The sequence below is a fragment of the Myotis lucifugus genome, unplaced genomic scaffold (genome assembly GCF_000147115.1).
Source record: "Myotis lucifugus unplaced genomic scaffold, Myoluc2.0 scaffold_90, whole genome shotgun sequence".
Lineage (NCBI taxonomy): Eukaryota > Metazoa > Chordata > Mammalia > Chiroptera > Vespertilionidae > Myotis > Myotis lucifugus.
In genome coordinates, this window is record NW_005871138.1 from 400,787 (window position 1) to 412,994 (window position 12,208).

The 12,208-nt window shown below is 45.1% G+C and overlaps 1 long non-coding RNA gene across 1 annotated transcript in view; it reads right to left on the reverse strand.

The window, feature by feature from the left end:
• Window positions 1-1,722: 1,722 nt before the first annotated feature.
• The window catches only part of LOC106697643, an 11,865-nt gene continuing 1,379 nt past the window's right edge, over window positions 1,723-12,208 (reverse strand). The window contains exons 2-3 of the long non-coding RNA XR_001348775.2: window positions 12,065-12,197; window positions 1,723-2,779 (exon numbers count right to left, since the gene is read on the reverse strand). This is a non-coding gene — a long non-coding RNA (uncharacterized LOC106697643). The remainder of the gene's footprint in view (window positions 2,780-12,064; window positions 12,198-12,208) is intronic.

The window sequence follows — 12,208 nt, forward strand, 5'->3', positions numbered from 1 at the left end:
TAAATGATCACCTTCATCTTGTTTTTCATATTGCAAATCCATGTCAGTTTCATTTGAAGAAGGGGTTCCTGTGCCCAGGATGTGCTGAGCATCTCCAGAGTGGGGTATGACCAGCCAGCAGAGCATCAGGAGCAAGGCCAGGGGCCAGGATGTCTGAGGCAGATGAGGGCCAGGAGGTGGTCCCATTTGCGGGACGGTTGAAGCACAGGAGGATGGCAAGCGAAGGAGATGAGGCCAATCACAGAAGCCCTCAGATGCCATACCAACGATCTGGCCTGTATGCCTCAGCAGCATGGCTTCAGGCAAGGAACCCCTTTAAGAACATCCTTTCCACAGCCCCACGTAGATGAGTAAGGTGAGAACAAACAGGAGCAGATGGGCAGGAGGTTCTGTAGGAGCTCAGGTCACAGAAGCTGACTTAGCCCAGTAGCAGCAGGAACCAGGAGAGTCCAGTGCAGTCAGAAATGGAGGCTGTCAACAGTTTGCTGGCCAGTTCAGAGCCAGGGAGATGCCATGAGTTTAACCATAAGAGAATGGCCGCTCAGCCAAAACCCAAAATCTTTCAAAGGGTCCACCCCCTTCACCTGAAAGTGTTTCTTAAAGAGAGCTACTACCCGAATGGCTCCAGTTGTTCATCCTGGGCCTGTCTAGGGGTTGCCAAGAGGAAGAGGTACTGGGGTGTAGAGTCAAGTCACTCCACTTATTTGCCAGCTCTAGCAAACCCAGCTGAGTGTGCCCTTATAGTCATTGCCCTATTCTTCTTGTATACAGCGACTTGAACCCTGCCCCCGCTCATTGGTAGATCCTGCCTCGATTGAACCAGTCGTAGCAATCCCATGTCCTTGCCCAGGGTTAGTTTATCACAGCCATGTGGCACAATCCCAGCCGAAGAGACACAGAGGGGTACCCACAGAGGGGCTTTGGGAAAGGTTTTCTCTTTTAAAAAGCTGTAGAGGGAGAGATGGGCTCTTCTTCTGCTGTCTTTTCAAGTCTGTGAGCCCCTGGGACTGCAGTCGCTGTCTTGCAGTGAGGACAGACTGGAGAGAAAATGCTGCAGTTGCCCCACGGGAGGAAAAGACCCAAGATTTGTGGCACAGCCACCAAATGAACCAGCCATGGGACTTCTTGTCAGATGCTAATTGTGGCAATAAATTTTACGTGCAGCCCAAGACTTCCTAATTGATACTCCAACCTTCCCCCACCACAGCCACTTTCTCTTGGGATGACCTTGATACTCCTGCCGAAGGGGAGGACTCAAGCAGTCTGGGCCGTGGATGCCTCCTGACAAGGTGATTTAGTTCATTTCAGTGAGGGAAGCCCTGCATGCCTGGCAAGTGCCAAGGGTTTATAGTGCTGAGTCCCTTCTTAACTATCTCTTAGGTATTTTTCTCTCCAAACTTCAACGTTTTTGTTTACTACAAATCCCACCCACCAGCTGTTTTTGTAAATAATGTTTTATCGGCACACAGTCGTGCTCATCACTTCTGGATTGTCTGTGGGGCTTTCATGCAGCAACAGCAGAGCTGAGGGGCTGCAGTAGAGACCTCTGGCCCACAAAGCCTAGAATATTTACTCCCCAGCCCTTCAAAGGAAAGCTTTGCCAACTCCTGGTGTATCCCACCAGATTTTCTTGAAGAAAAATACTGAGCTAAGGGAATAGATACATTACAAAGGAATATATATGCATGTTCTTTTATTTTTACATATATAACATGGTTCTAATCCATTCTTCTTTCATTCAACGCTATATCTAAAGCAGCCATAGATGTAGCATAATTTCTTAAACAAATCATCAAGAGATGGACATTTCAGTTTATTCTTCCAGTTGTTATTCAAAGGGGAAGGATCTGACCTCCCACTCGATTGCTCTGGGCTCTGGCACCAAACTCCAGGGTGGTGGTTGTTTAGAAGGTGAGCTTTGCATTGCCCTGTGGGAGCTTGGGAACATTAGACAAAGTGCAGGAGCCCGCCTCCTTGTGGCAGACGTGGCCCCAAGCCTCTTGAGAGGCATTTGGGCTCCTTGAGAGACATTACGGATAACAGCCAAGTTGGGAAGCACACCCGTCTCATGCAGAAGGCTGGTCCAGGCTACACAGAGGAGCCCTGGGAGGAAGTGGTCAGCTGTCACTGAGAGGACAACTGGATAACTCAGGCATAGTTGCAGCATCCTATGGGAGGCCACGCCCACCCTGCAGCATTAGAAACTCAGCAGTAATCTCCATTGGCATGGAGCACAGGAAAAATACGTGTGCTGGATAGAGTAGTTGAAGCTTCAGATTCCAGCCAAACATGAGGCTTTTCACCAGCAAGGACACTTCCTTCCAATCAGAGGCATGATTTAAGGCCCAGCAGCCTTACTGAAAGCTTGTGTCTCTGCTCGCCCAGTGCTGTGAGTCTTCGAGCAATGTTATCAAAGAGAAGTGTGCCAGTACTGGGTCTGCTTCATCCAGGGGGGGGGTGTGCCATGCCAGGGTGGACCAGGCAGAGGGCAGAGGTCCCCTGGGACATGGATGTGACAGCCCCTGGCTCCAGATAAAAGTCACTCTCTCCCCCTTTCCCTGTCTCTACTCAACACATATGACTGTTCAGCCCTGAACTAGGGACTACCAGGATACCCAGAATAAAGCTAGAGAACATCTTGCCATTGCTCAGAGAAAAGACGTGCAGGAAGAAGATCGAAAAGCATCGGTCAGCTGGTCAGTTGAGCGCTTCTTCTGAGCCAGGCACTGTTCTGGGCAGAGAGACATGATGCAAGGCCGGACTCTCGACAAGTTCACAGCTGGAGAAGAAAAGAGATGTGCAAATACAGTGACATGCCATCTTGTGAGAGGTTAGAGTCTAAACCCACATCAGGCAAAAATGCAGTGTAGTTATCCCTGCATTTGTTTCCTATCGCTGCCAAACAAATCTTTACACATTTAGTGGCTTCATTACAACACACATTTATTCCTACACTTCTGTAATTGTGACGAGGAAAGGCTCCTGCCTGCGGGGTGACCTCCATTCTCCTTTAACGTGAAGCCTTGCGTGCATTCCGCAGGAGTCAAAGAAGTGTGGTGACACCTAAACACGAGTCATCGCACAAGTTAGATGGTTCTCTGGTACCAGCAAAGTGGCCCAAACAGCTGAGGATCCAGGAGGGAGGCCGTGGCTTTAGGGAGTCTTGTTGGGCTCCTCTCACAAGCAGGTGACCAACGGCTTGGGTTTGCCAAATGAACAAGAAAGAGTAAGGGCATTCCAGGTGCAGGGGCAGCCTGTGCAAAGGCCCTGGCCTGGGAGAGGCCTGCTGTGCAGGTACGAGAGAAGCTTTGGGCGGACAGTCTGAAGGCAGGTGGCTGTAACAGCAGACTGAGCCAGGCGGGGTGGGCCCTGGGTGCAAACTCATGGAGACCAGGGAGGGACTTTATAAAGAGCATGTTGGTGGCCACACCTCAGGGCGAACAGGAACAGGCAACCTGATAGGAGGCTGTTGGCAGAATCCAGGTGGAGGCTAACTGAGTAGGACAAAGCAACAAAGAAAATAGAGTGGAGTGGAGTGGAGTGGAGTGGAGTGGAGTGGACAGGACTCAGGACCCCAACACCCTGGTGCCTGGCTGTGTGGGCTGGACTGGTCGTTTCACGGCTGGTCTGCATTTGCTCACCTGCACCACCTCCTGGGTGGGAAGGTGAAGTGAGACCATGCACTGGAGCTCCTGCCCAGCGTCAGGCACGGTGAAGTGTTCAGAAGCCTTACGTGCTGTGGCGATTAGGCAGAAGGTGAGAGGAATCACGATGGCCCCAGCTTCTGTCCAGTAGCTTCCTGCTGTGTACTGAGACCTTCTCGCCCCACACCCCCAGGGGGCGAAGGTCCCACAGCTGCCCCTTTATTTCCCAGGGCCACTACATTAAGAATTTCTTGTTCTTTTGAAAAGCAGGGGACAGACTAAAATTTCTCACCTTATAAAAGCAAAACTATAGGGGGGAAACCTCAGAAATCACTCTCTGCTTTCTTTGCTTATTCAAAAGCAGAAGTGATCACCCTCCTTTCCGCCTACGTTTCTCGGTCACGTGCACCAAGAGTTCCCCTTGCTCCCGGGAGCTATATACACGTCCAGTAATTAAAGCCCAGGGAGGAAATGAGCTCGGGATATCTCCTGTGATTTCCCTACCGCCCTTTGCACAGGCGAACACTGCACCTGGAATGCCCTTGCACCCTTCCCAGAAGCGTCCCTACCCTGGCCCTTTGCTCTGTGTAGTGCAGTGGCACCTTGTCACCAGCAGCACTCACTGAGCCCCGTGCACCAGTCCCAGGGCATAGTGCTGGCCATGGTGAGGAGGAGAGAAGTGTAGCAGAGAGGGGGTCTTCAGAGGTGTACAGGGTATGGATTGGGATGGTGGGGGGGAGGGCGGGAGAGACCAGGAAAAGGTTAGCAAATTCTGGGAACTGCACGGGTACAGAAGAATTGTGCAAAGAGAAGAATGGAGGGGTCCCAGCAGGACGGTTTGGCCAGCCCTGGTCCCAGCGCCTGGGCACCAGACTCTAAGACAGGGAACAGCTGACAGGTCTGGGGTTTGGAGAGATGCCACTGACGTGTGGTGGAGGGGAGGACAGGGAACCCTGGGCGGAATCTCCTCTACGCCCCAGTTTCACTAGGCCCCTTGGCGAGTCCCAGAGTGGGGACAGCACACTCAGATGGGGAGAGCGGTCAGGGGAAAGGCTTTACAACACTGGGGTATAGCACCATCTCAGGCCAGTGTGCTAAGCGACCTAGGGGGAAACACTGGCCCTCACTGAGCTGCAGCTGGGAGCTTCTCTTAAAGGGGCAGACAGACCTAACCCCCTCTCCTCCCCACCCCATGCCCCTACATCTCACTCAAATGAGAGAAAAGGCAACTGATGCCTATTATCCAGAGGAGGGAATGAGGACACAGGCTTGGGCCACATGTGCTGTGGAGAAGAGCCAATCACGGGGCTGAGGGAGAGCCAATGGACGGTCTGTAGATAAAGCAGCTGGGCCTGTGCACCCTCCCCCCCCCACCTGTACCTGCCCCCAGGTACCACCACCCCTCCCCCGCAAGGAGAAGGACTCCTTGCTGGAGAAGCCAGCGGCCTCAAGAAAAGACACCCCTCTGGCATTTCCTCCCCTCTTGGATGTCCCCCAGCGTCTCTACTGCCAAAGACACCCCAGGTTCCCTCAGGAATTCTGCTGCAGCCCAAGGATGATAAGGCATTGACCGCCACCCCCGTTGAGGGAGCCTGGCTGGATGCAACCCACCTGTGCAGGCTCCTAGGCCCAACAACACACCAGTGAGGGGAGAGGAGGCTCTGGGACAGCTTCTGCCGCCCTGGAGGAAGTAGAGATGCATTCAGCCTGGAGCTGGCTGGCGGCCACTGGGCTTCCAGGAGGGTCAGCCACTGATGAAGTTGTTACCGTGAAATGGAAATACAGAGCATTTTCACACACCAATAATGAACTCTCAGAAAGAGAAACTAAAAAAACTCCCATTTACCATTGCAACAACAACAAAAGAGAGACGTGGGAATAAACTTAACCAAAGAGGTTGTAATTCTGTATCTTGAGATTATTTCTTTATAAATGCCACAGTAAAGTGTCCCCGAAGTGTGTGGCTTCCATTTGTCCATGTTATTTGATGCTCAAAGACCCTTGGCAAAGTTCCTTAACCTAAGTTACAAAGTTCTTTGTAAAATGGGGTTAATAGTACCTTCTTCAGTGTCAGCGTGAGGAATGAATTAGGGCATGGACTGCTGCACTGCCACCCCCAGGTGGCGCCATCCTCATTAGATTCTGTGTGACTGGCCCTAGGGGAACTGGGCAGCACAGTCTGCATAGCCATACCAGGCGGTTGGCCCTGCCTAACAGCACAAGTGGTAACAGGAAACACTCAGTAAGGGGTAGCTAGTGTAATGATTACGTATTCTTATCGTAACTTTTCCTTGCAAGAAAGGCGAATTTGCCTTTGGATGCTACAAAGAAGCTTCAGTTAATAACAAAAAGGAAAGTAGCAAACATTAGACTTTCCAGACCAGGCATTTTCCGAAGGTGCTTTCACATGGGTCATTTCACTTAATCTTCACCACAACTGCATATCATCACCTCTCTTTGACAGATTAAAAAACTGAAACTCACCAAGATTTGACTCAGGTACATAAAACCAGTGGGGAATGAAGTATGGTAGCAATCATCTCAGGTAGAAACTATAGTTTAACTTTAACCCTGCTGTTTGGTTTCTGTACTTATTTGTTTGCTAAAATAATAGAAAAGTTATTTTGATTTTCTGAATTATATAAATCACCCCCATTCGATTGAATACCCTATTGATTGTAGTGTGAATATCCCATTGGTTGTGGTCATACTGGTCTTAGAAAACACATTTTCCTTTACCTGGGAAGGACAGCACAGTTATCCCAAGGTCAGAGGGCTCCAGTTAACGTGTCCCTGTTGACTCAGTGTTCCGGAGACCCAAAAACTGTAATTGAGATAACATGCTTAAGTCTGACCAGGTTCCTCATTCCAGACCCGAGGGCTCTAGATAATGTGTTTCTGTCAATTCAGTGACCCCGAGACCCAAAACTGTAATTTAGATAACATGCTGCTTCTGCTTCTGTAAACTGCTTTTTTTGCAAACCAGGTTCCTCATTCCAAACCTTGGGATGTAATCAATACCTTTGTGATCTTTGCCTATATAAGTCTAGTTTTTCGACCATCTTACTACTATGAGATTTGGGGAATGGCCCCTCATAGTCCCGGATTGCAATAAATGTGACTCTTTAATTTGAAAAAAAAACAAACAAAAAACTGAAACTCAGATATTTTAAATAGATCAAGTTGACTATTAAATATTTGAGCCAGAATGGGAACAGAATGGGAATGGGAGCCTGTTGGACTCTATATCCAATGTTCTTTCCACAGTGGCAAGCTGCAGACAGGTGTGTGTGTGTGTGGCGGGAGGGGAGGATGCATTCTTTTTGGCCACCCAGCATTCATTCCTCTCTCTTCTGTAAGTAGCAGCCTGATTTTTCCATCATAGATACAACCTCCCCTGGGACATTCTCAATCCACGTGATTTGGATGAGACTAATGGCCAATTTGTTCTGTCCCCTATGGTCACAGTGATGGTTCAGGAACGAACACTTGGCCTAAGTCAATTTGATTAAACTCAATTCCGGGGCTTTCGTAAGAACTGTGTGGAGGACAAAAGCTCTCCTTCTGCTAGACTTTAAACTATGAAGCCTGGGACTTTTGAAGGTCACTCTGAGGAGGGGCCTGTATTCAAAAGACAGCAGAAAATAGATGGAGAGAAATTGGGTCTGACATCTTCTAAGCCCTTAGAAAATTAGATCAATCTTTGTTTAGATCTATGTGAGCTAAATAATTCCAGAGTTTTTTTTTCCTCAAACCTATTCAAACTATTGTTTTTTTGTTTGTTTTGTTTTAATCCTCACCCCAGAATATTTTTTCCATTTATTTTTTTTTAAGAGAGTGGGAGGGAGGGGGAAAGAGAGAAAAAAACATCAATGTGAGAGAGACACATCAATTGGTTGCCTCATGCAGGCACCTCACTGGGACTGGGGATTGAACCTGCAACCCAGGTACGTGCCCTTGACCAGAAATCAAACTCGAGACCCTCTGGTGCACTGGCCAACGCTCTAACCACTGCGCACACCAGCCAGGGATGTTTGTTTTGTTTGGGTTTTTGTTGTTGTTTTGTCATGTACAATTGAGAGAATCCTGATGGATCCAGGGAAGTGAAGAAATTAATACAAGGAGTTCTTAAGTACGTTTAAGCACCAAACCTTGTCTGTAAGTGATCTGTTAGCAATGTTGATTCTATTTGGTAGAATAAGGATTTTGTTTTATTAAACTTTATGTACTCTTTTTTTAACTTGACAAAAAGATCAGAAGATGTAACCAAAAATGGCATTAAAAAATAAATTAAAATTAAAAAAGCAGTTCCAACACAGAAAAGAGAAAATAAAATCTGTTTGGTACCTCTCAGATCCAACATCTTATTCCTAGACTTGTATCAGGTGATGTCAACATCCTATGCCCAGGCTTTGGAATTTGGGTTAAGCAGTATAACAGTGAGTTTTATGTGTCAACTAGGTTAGGATGGAGTACCCAGTTGTTCAAACACTCATCTAGGTGCTGCTGTGAAGGTATTTTGTAGATGTAGTTAACATCTACAGTCAGTTACTTTAATTTTAAACGATCATTTTCAATAATGTGAGTGAGCCTCATCCAATCAGCTGAAAGCCCTAAGAGCAGAACTGAGGTTTCCCTGAGGGAGAATAAATACTTCCTGTGGACTGCCTCCTTCCTCCATCCAAGAATTTCTAGTCTGCTTGCCCACCTTATGGATCATATACGCTAATTCCTTGCTCTATCAACAGCTAGATAAGTGATAGACAGATAGATATTCTACTGGTGCTGTTTCTCAGGTACCCTTGCTGACCCGAGCAGTCATGCCTTGGGTGTCTCTTGGGCATTCTCTGATCTCTGATCCCCAAAGTGGAAAAAGCCTCCTGAATTCTTCCCTGGGAGTCAGGCCAACTCCTGCATGCCTTCCTTTTCCTACCCTCCTTCCCTTCCTTCTGAAGAGCTTCTGCCTCAAAAACATAGAAGGCCTATATCTGCTGAGAGCCATTTTCCCTGGTCTGCCCAGTTCAGCATACATCTGCTATATATTGAAACAATATATACAGAGTCACTTTAAAATGCAGCCAGAGCTGCCATGCCAGAGGAACTGCCTTGCATGACATACCTCAAATCACTGGAATGTTTTAAAACAGGGCAAAATAACCTTTGGACTGAGCCTAAGCAACCTTGCAAAAAAATTTTTTACAAAGATCACAAAAAAGTAGACTGATATAACTACTGGACTGAAAATTTAAAATATTGTTTAGAATTAATATCACTGTTAATTAAACTGCACCAACAGAAATGCCTTCCTTCTGTTGAGTAATTGTTCCCCTTCCCCTTCTCATAAATATCCAATGCCTTTGTCTCCTAGTTGGAACACTATTTGGGCTTTGCCTGAATCAGTGTGCCCGAAAAGCTATTCTTATTGATCTAAATAAATGCTGTTTGCCTCCCGCTTTGAAAGGCCTTTTGTTTTTAGGTTAACAATATTAACAACCATGATGAAGCCTGGCTTCTCCAATTATATTTCCATTGCTCCTTACTCTTCATCTTTGTCCAAGCCCAGAAGTTTACCGTATTCCCTCCTCTCCCTTCCTCCAGGGTAATTGTGATTTTTAGCCAGCACATAACTTTCCATAATAAAACTACATTTCTGAGCCTCATTTCAAATGTGTGGTCATAGACTAGGTTGTAGCCAATAAATGGGACATGAGCAGAAGTAATGTGTTTAACTTTCAGGTTCTGCATTAAAAGGAAAGGCATGCCCAACTGAAGAATGGTGATGAGCCATACTGGATTCTCTGGATCACAGCACCACCCCTAGGGGAGTGAAGCAATAAGATATGCTGTCACCTGAACTTCATCTGGTTTATGATATTGATTTTTGGAATTTCTGCAGCAACATACAAACTTTCATCCTAACCAGTATGCCACAAAGCTTACCAAAGGAATAATCTACTTAATTCAACCATCTACTTCTTTTTTAAAAAATATTTTTTTGTTGATTTCAGAGAGGAAGGGAGAGGGAGAGAGAGATAGCAAAATCAATGATGAGAGAGAATCATTGATTGGCTACCTCCCGTAAGCCCCACACTGGGGATCAAGCCTGCAACGAGGGCATATGCCCTGACCGGGAATCATACTGTGACCTCCTGGTTCATAGGTCAACGCTCAACCACTGAGCCATGCCAGCTGGGCAATCATCTACTTCTTGAACCACTGAGTGTCCTGTTTCCTGACTGCTTCTCCTCCTTCCCACCCTTAGACATGGGTGACTCCCTCACTCCCAGGGTCTTCCCTTAAACCTGGTTTCTTTCTCTATTTTCTCCCTTGGAAATCACATCTACTCTTATAGATGATAACTTCACACTCTTCTAAGCCTAACTCATCTCTAAGTACCAGGTCTGCTTATGAGATCTCTCCTGTTTGATCAATTGCTAGCAAATCAAACTCTGTATGTTTAAAATCAAATTGACAATTCTCTCTCCTTCCCTCCCTCCCTCCCTCCCTGCCTCCTTCTCTCTCTCTCTCTCTCTCTCTCTCTCTCTCTCTTACACACACACACACACACACACACACACACACACACACACACACCACATCAGGAGTACGTGCCCTTGATGGAATTGAACCCTCAACCCTACAGTTGGTGGGCCCACGATCTAACCACTGAGCAAACCTGCTAGGGCCCAAACTGCTTTCACAGCTCCAGCACTTCAAGCTGTCCATCAAGATTCACTTTTCATTATTTAAATTGCAGCTGATTTTTTTTTTTTAAATCCTCACCTAAGGACATTTCCACTGATTTTAGAGAGGAAGGAGGAAGTGAGATGGAGAGGAAGAAAAATCAATCAATTGCCTCCCTTAAACGCCCCAACCAAGGATCAAACCTGCAACCTGGGTATGTGCCCTGACTGGAAATCAAATCCATGACCCTTCGGGACAATGCTCCAACCAACTGAGCCACACCAGCCAGGACACAGTTAATATTTGCTATGTGACAATAAATAGTTTATTGAGAAAAATATTAATTACTTGACTTAGATCTTATACTACTATTGCTTTATCTAAAATTAATTAAATTTGATAACTTAGTGGCAAATTCAAACCTTCAATTTTTTTCCCAAACTTTTGGCTAAAACTCCAGATTCTTTCTAGCATTACAATGGCATTTTTGTACAAAATCCAATAACTTTTTAAAAATTGTTGTAAAATCTCAATGAAAATATTGTGGAAATATTTTTCAATGAAATATAATATTTTTGGCCCTCCAAAGTTCAATACATTGTATTCAATGTGATTCCAACTGCCATAAGCTCAACAAAAACCATTATCTTCAAAATCTTGACATTTGTATTTTAAGCAATTTTTTTATTTTTTTCAATTACAGTTTACATTCAGTATTATTTTATATTCATTTCAGGTGTACAGCATAATGGTGAGACAATCACATACTTTACAATGTGCTTCTTCCCTCACTATTTCCAGTACCCACCTGGCACCATACATAGTTATTACAATATTACTGCCTCTACTCCCTAAGCTGTACTTTATACCCCATGACTATTTTGTTACTTTTTACCCCCATGACTATTTTGTTACTTTATATCCCCATGACTATTCTGTAATTATTAATTAATCCCTTCACCTTTTTCACCCAGTCCCCCAAGTCCCCTCCCCTCTATTAACCATTAGTCTGTTCTCTGTAGCTAAGAGCCTGTTTCTGTTTTGTTTGTTCATTTATATTGTTCTTTAGATTCCACATATAAGTGAAATCATATGGTATTGGTCTTTCTCTGACTTATTTCACTTAGCAGAATACCCTCTAGGTCCATCCATGCTGTTGCAGATGGTAAGAGTAAGCAAAATATTAAAACACTTTTATGTGAAGCAAATGAAGCTTCTTTGAGGATGATTTAAAATGTATTGCCTTGATTATGTTTTCTCATTGTGGTACACCTATGTTTTGTAACAAACAGGTCCATAGTACCCATGTCCATATCAATATTATTCCTTTAAAAGTTCTAGTAAATACTTTTGTGAAAATGTTTAAATATATTTTATTATATAGTGCTAAAAATTCCAATACTATCTTCTAAGTCTTTTTTATTGCTTTATTCTCACTTTGATAACATTTTTGGGAGTTTTAAGTTTTCAAATATTTAATGTATGAAACTTTAATTTCTTCCAATGTGCTAACAAAATTATTGTAAGCTAGTGATTCTCCTAAAGCAATTTGTGTTTTGTTAGCCACAGTCCCTTCGGTAACACAGGCCAAACTATGTCATCAATGTTTCTCAAATGTCACAACAGAATGCCCATTTTCTATATCCTAAAACTGTTAGTACAAACCAGTGAGTTTATGTTAAAAATTTATATTAGCTAATTGTAACATATAGCACAATTACTATGAGACTGTTTACCATGAAGTACTTCAATATTCTGACCATCAGTTTGGTGCAGGGAGTATAGACATCAGCTCTGTCTATCCACTGAATTTAGTCCAAGAGCTGCCAGTCTTAGCTTCTGGTCAAAACTCCAGATCATCAGTGGGTCCTGAAGGAAAG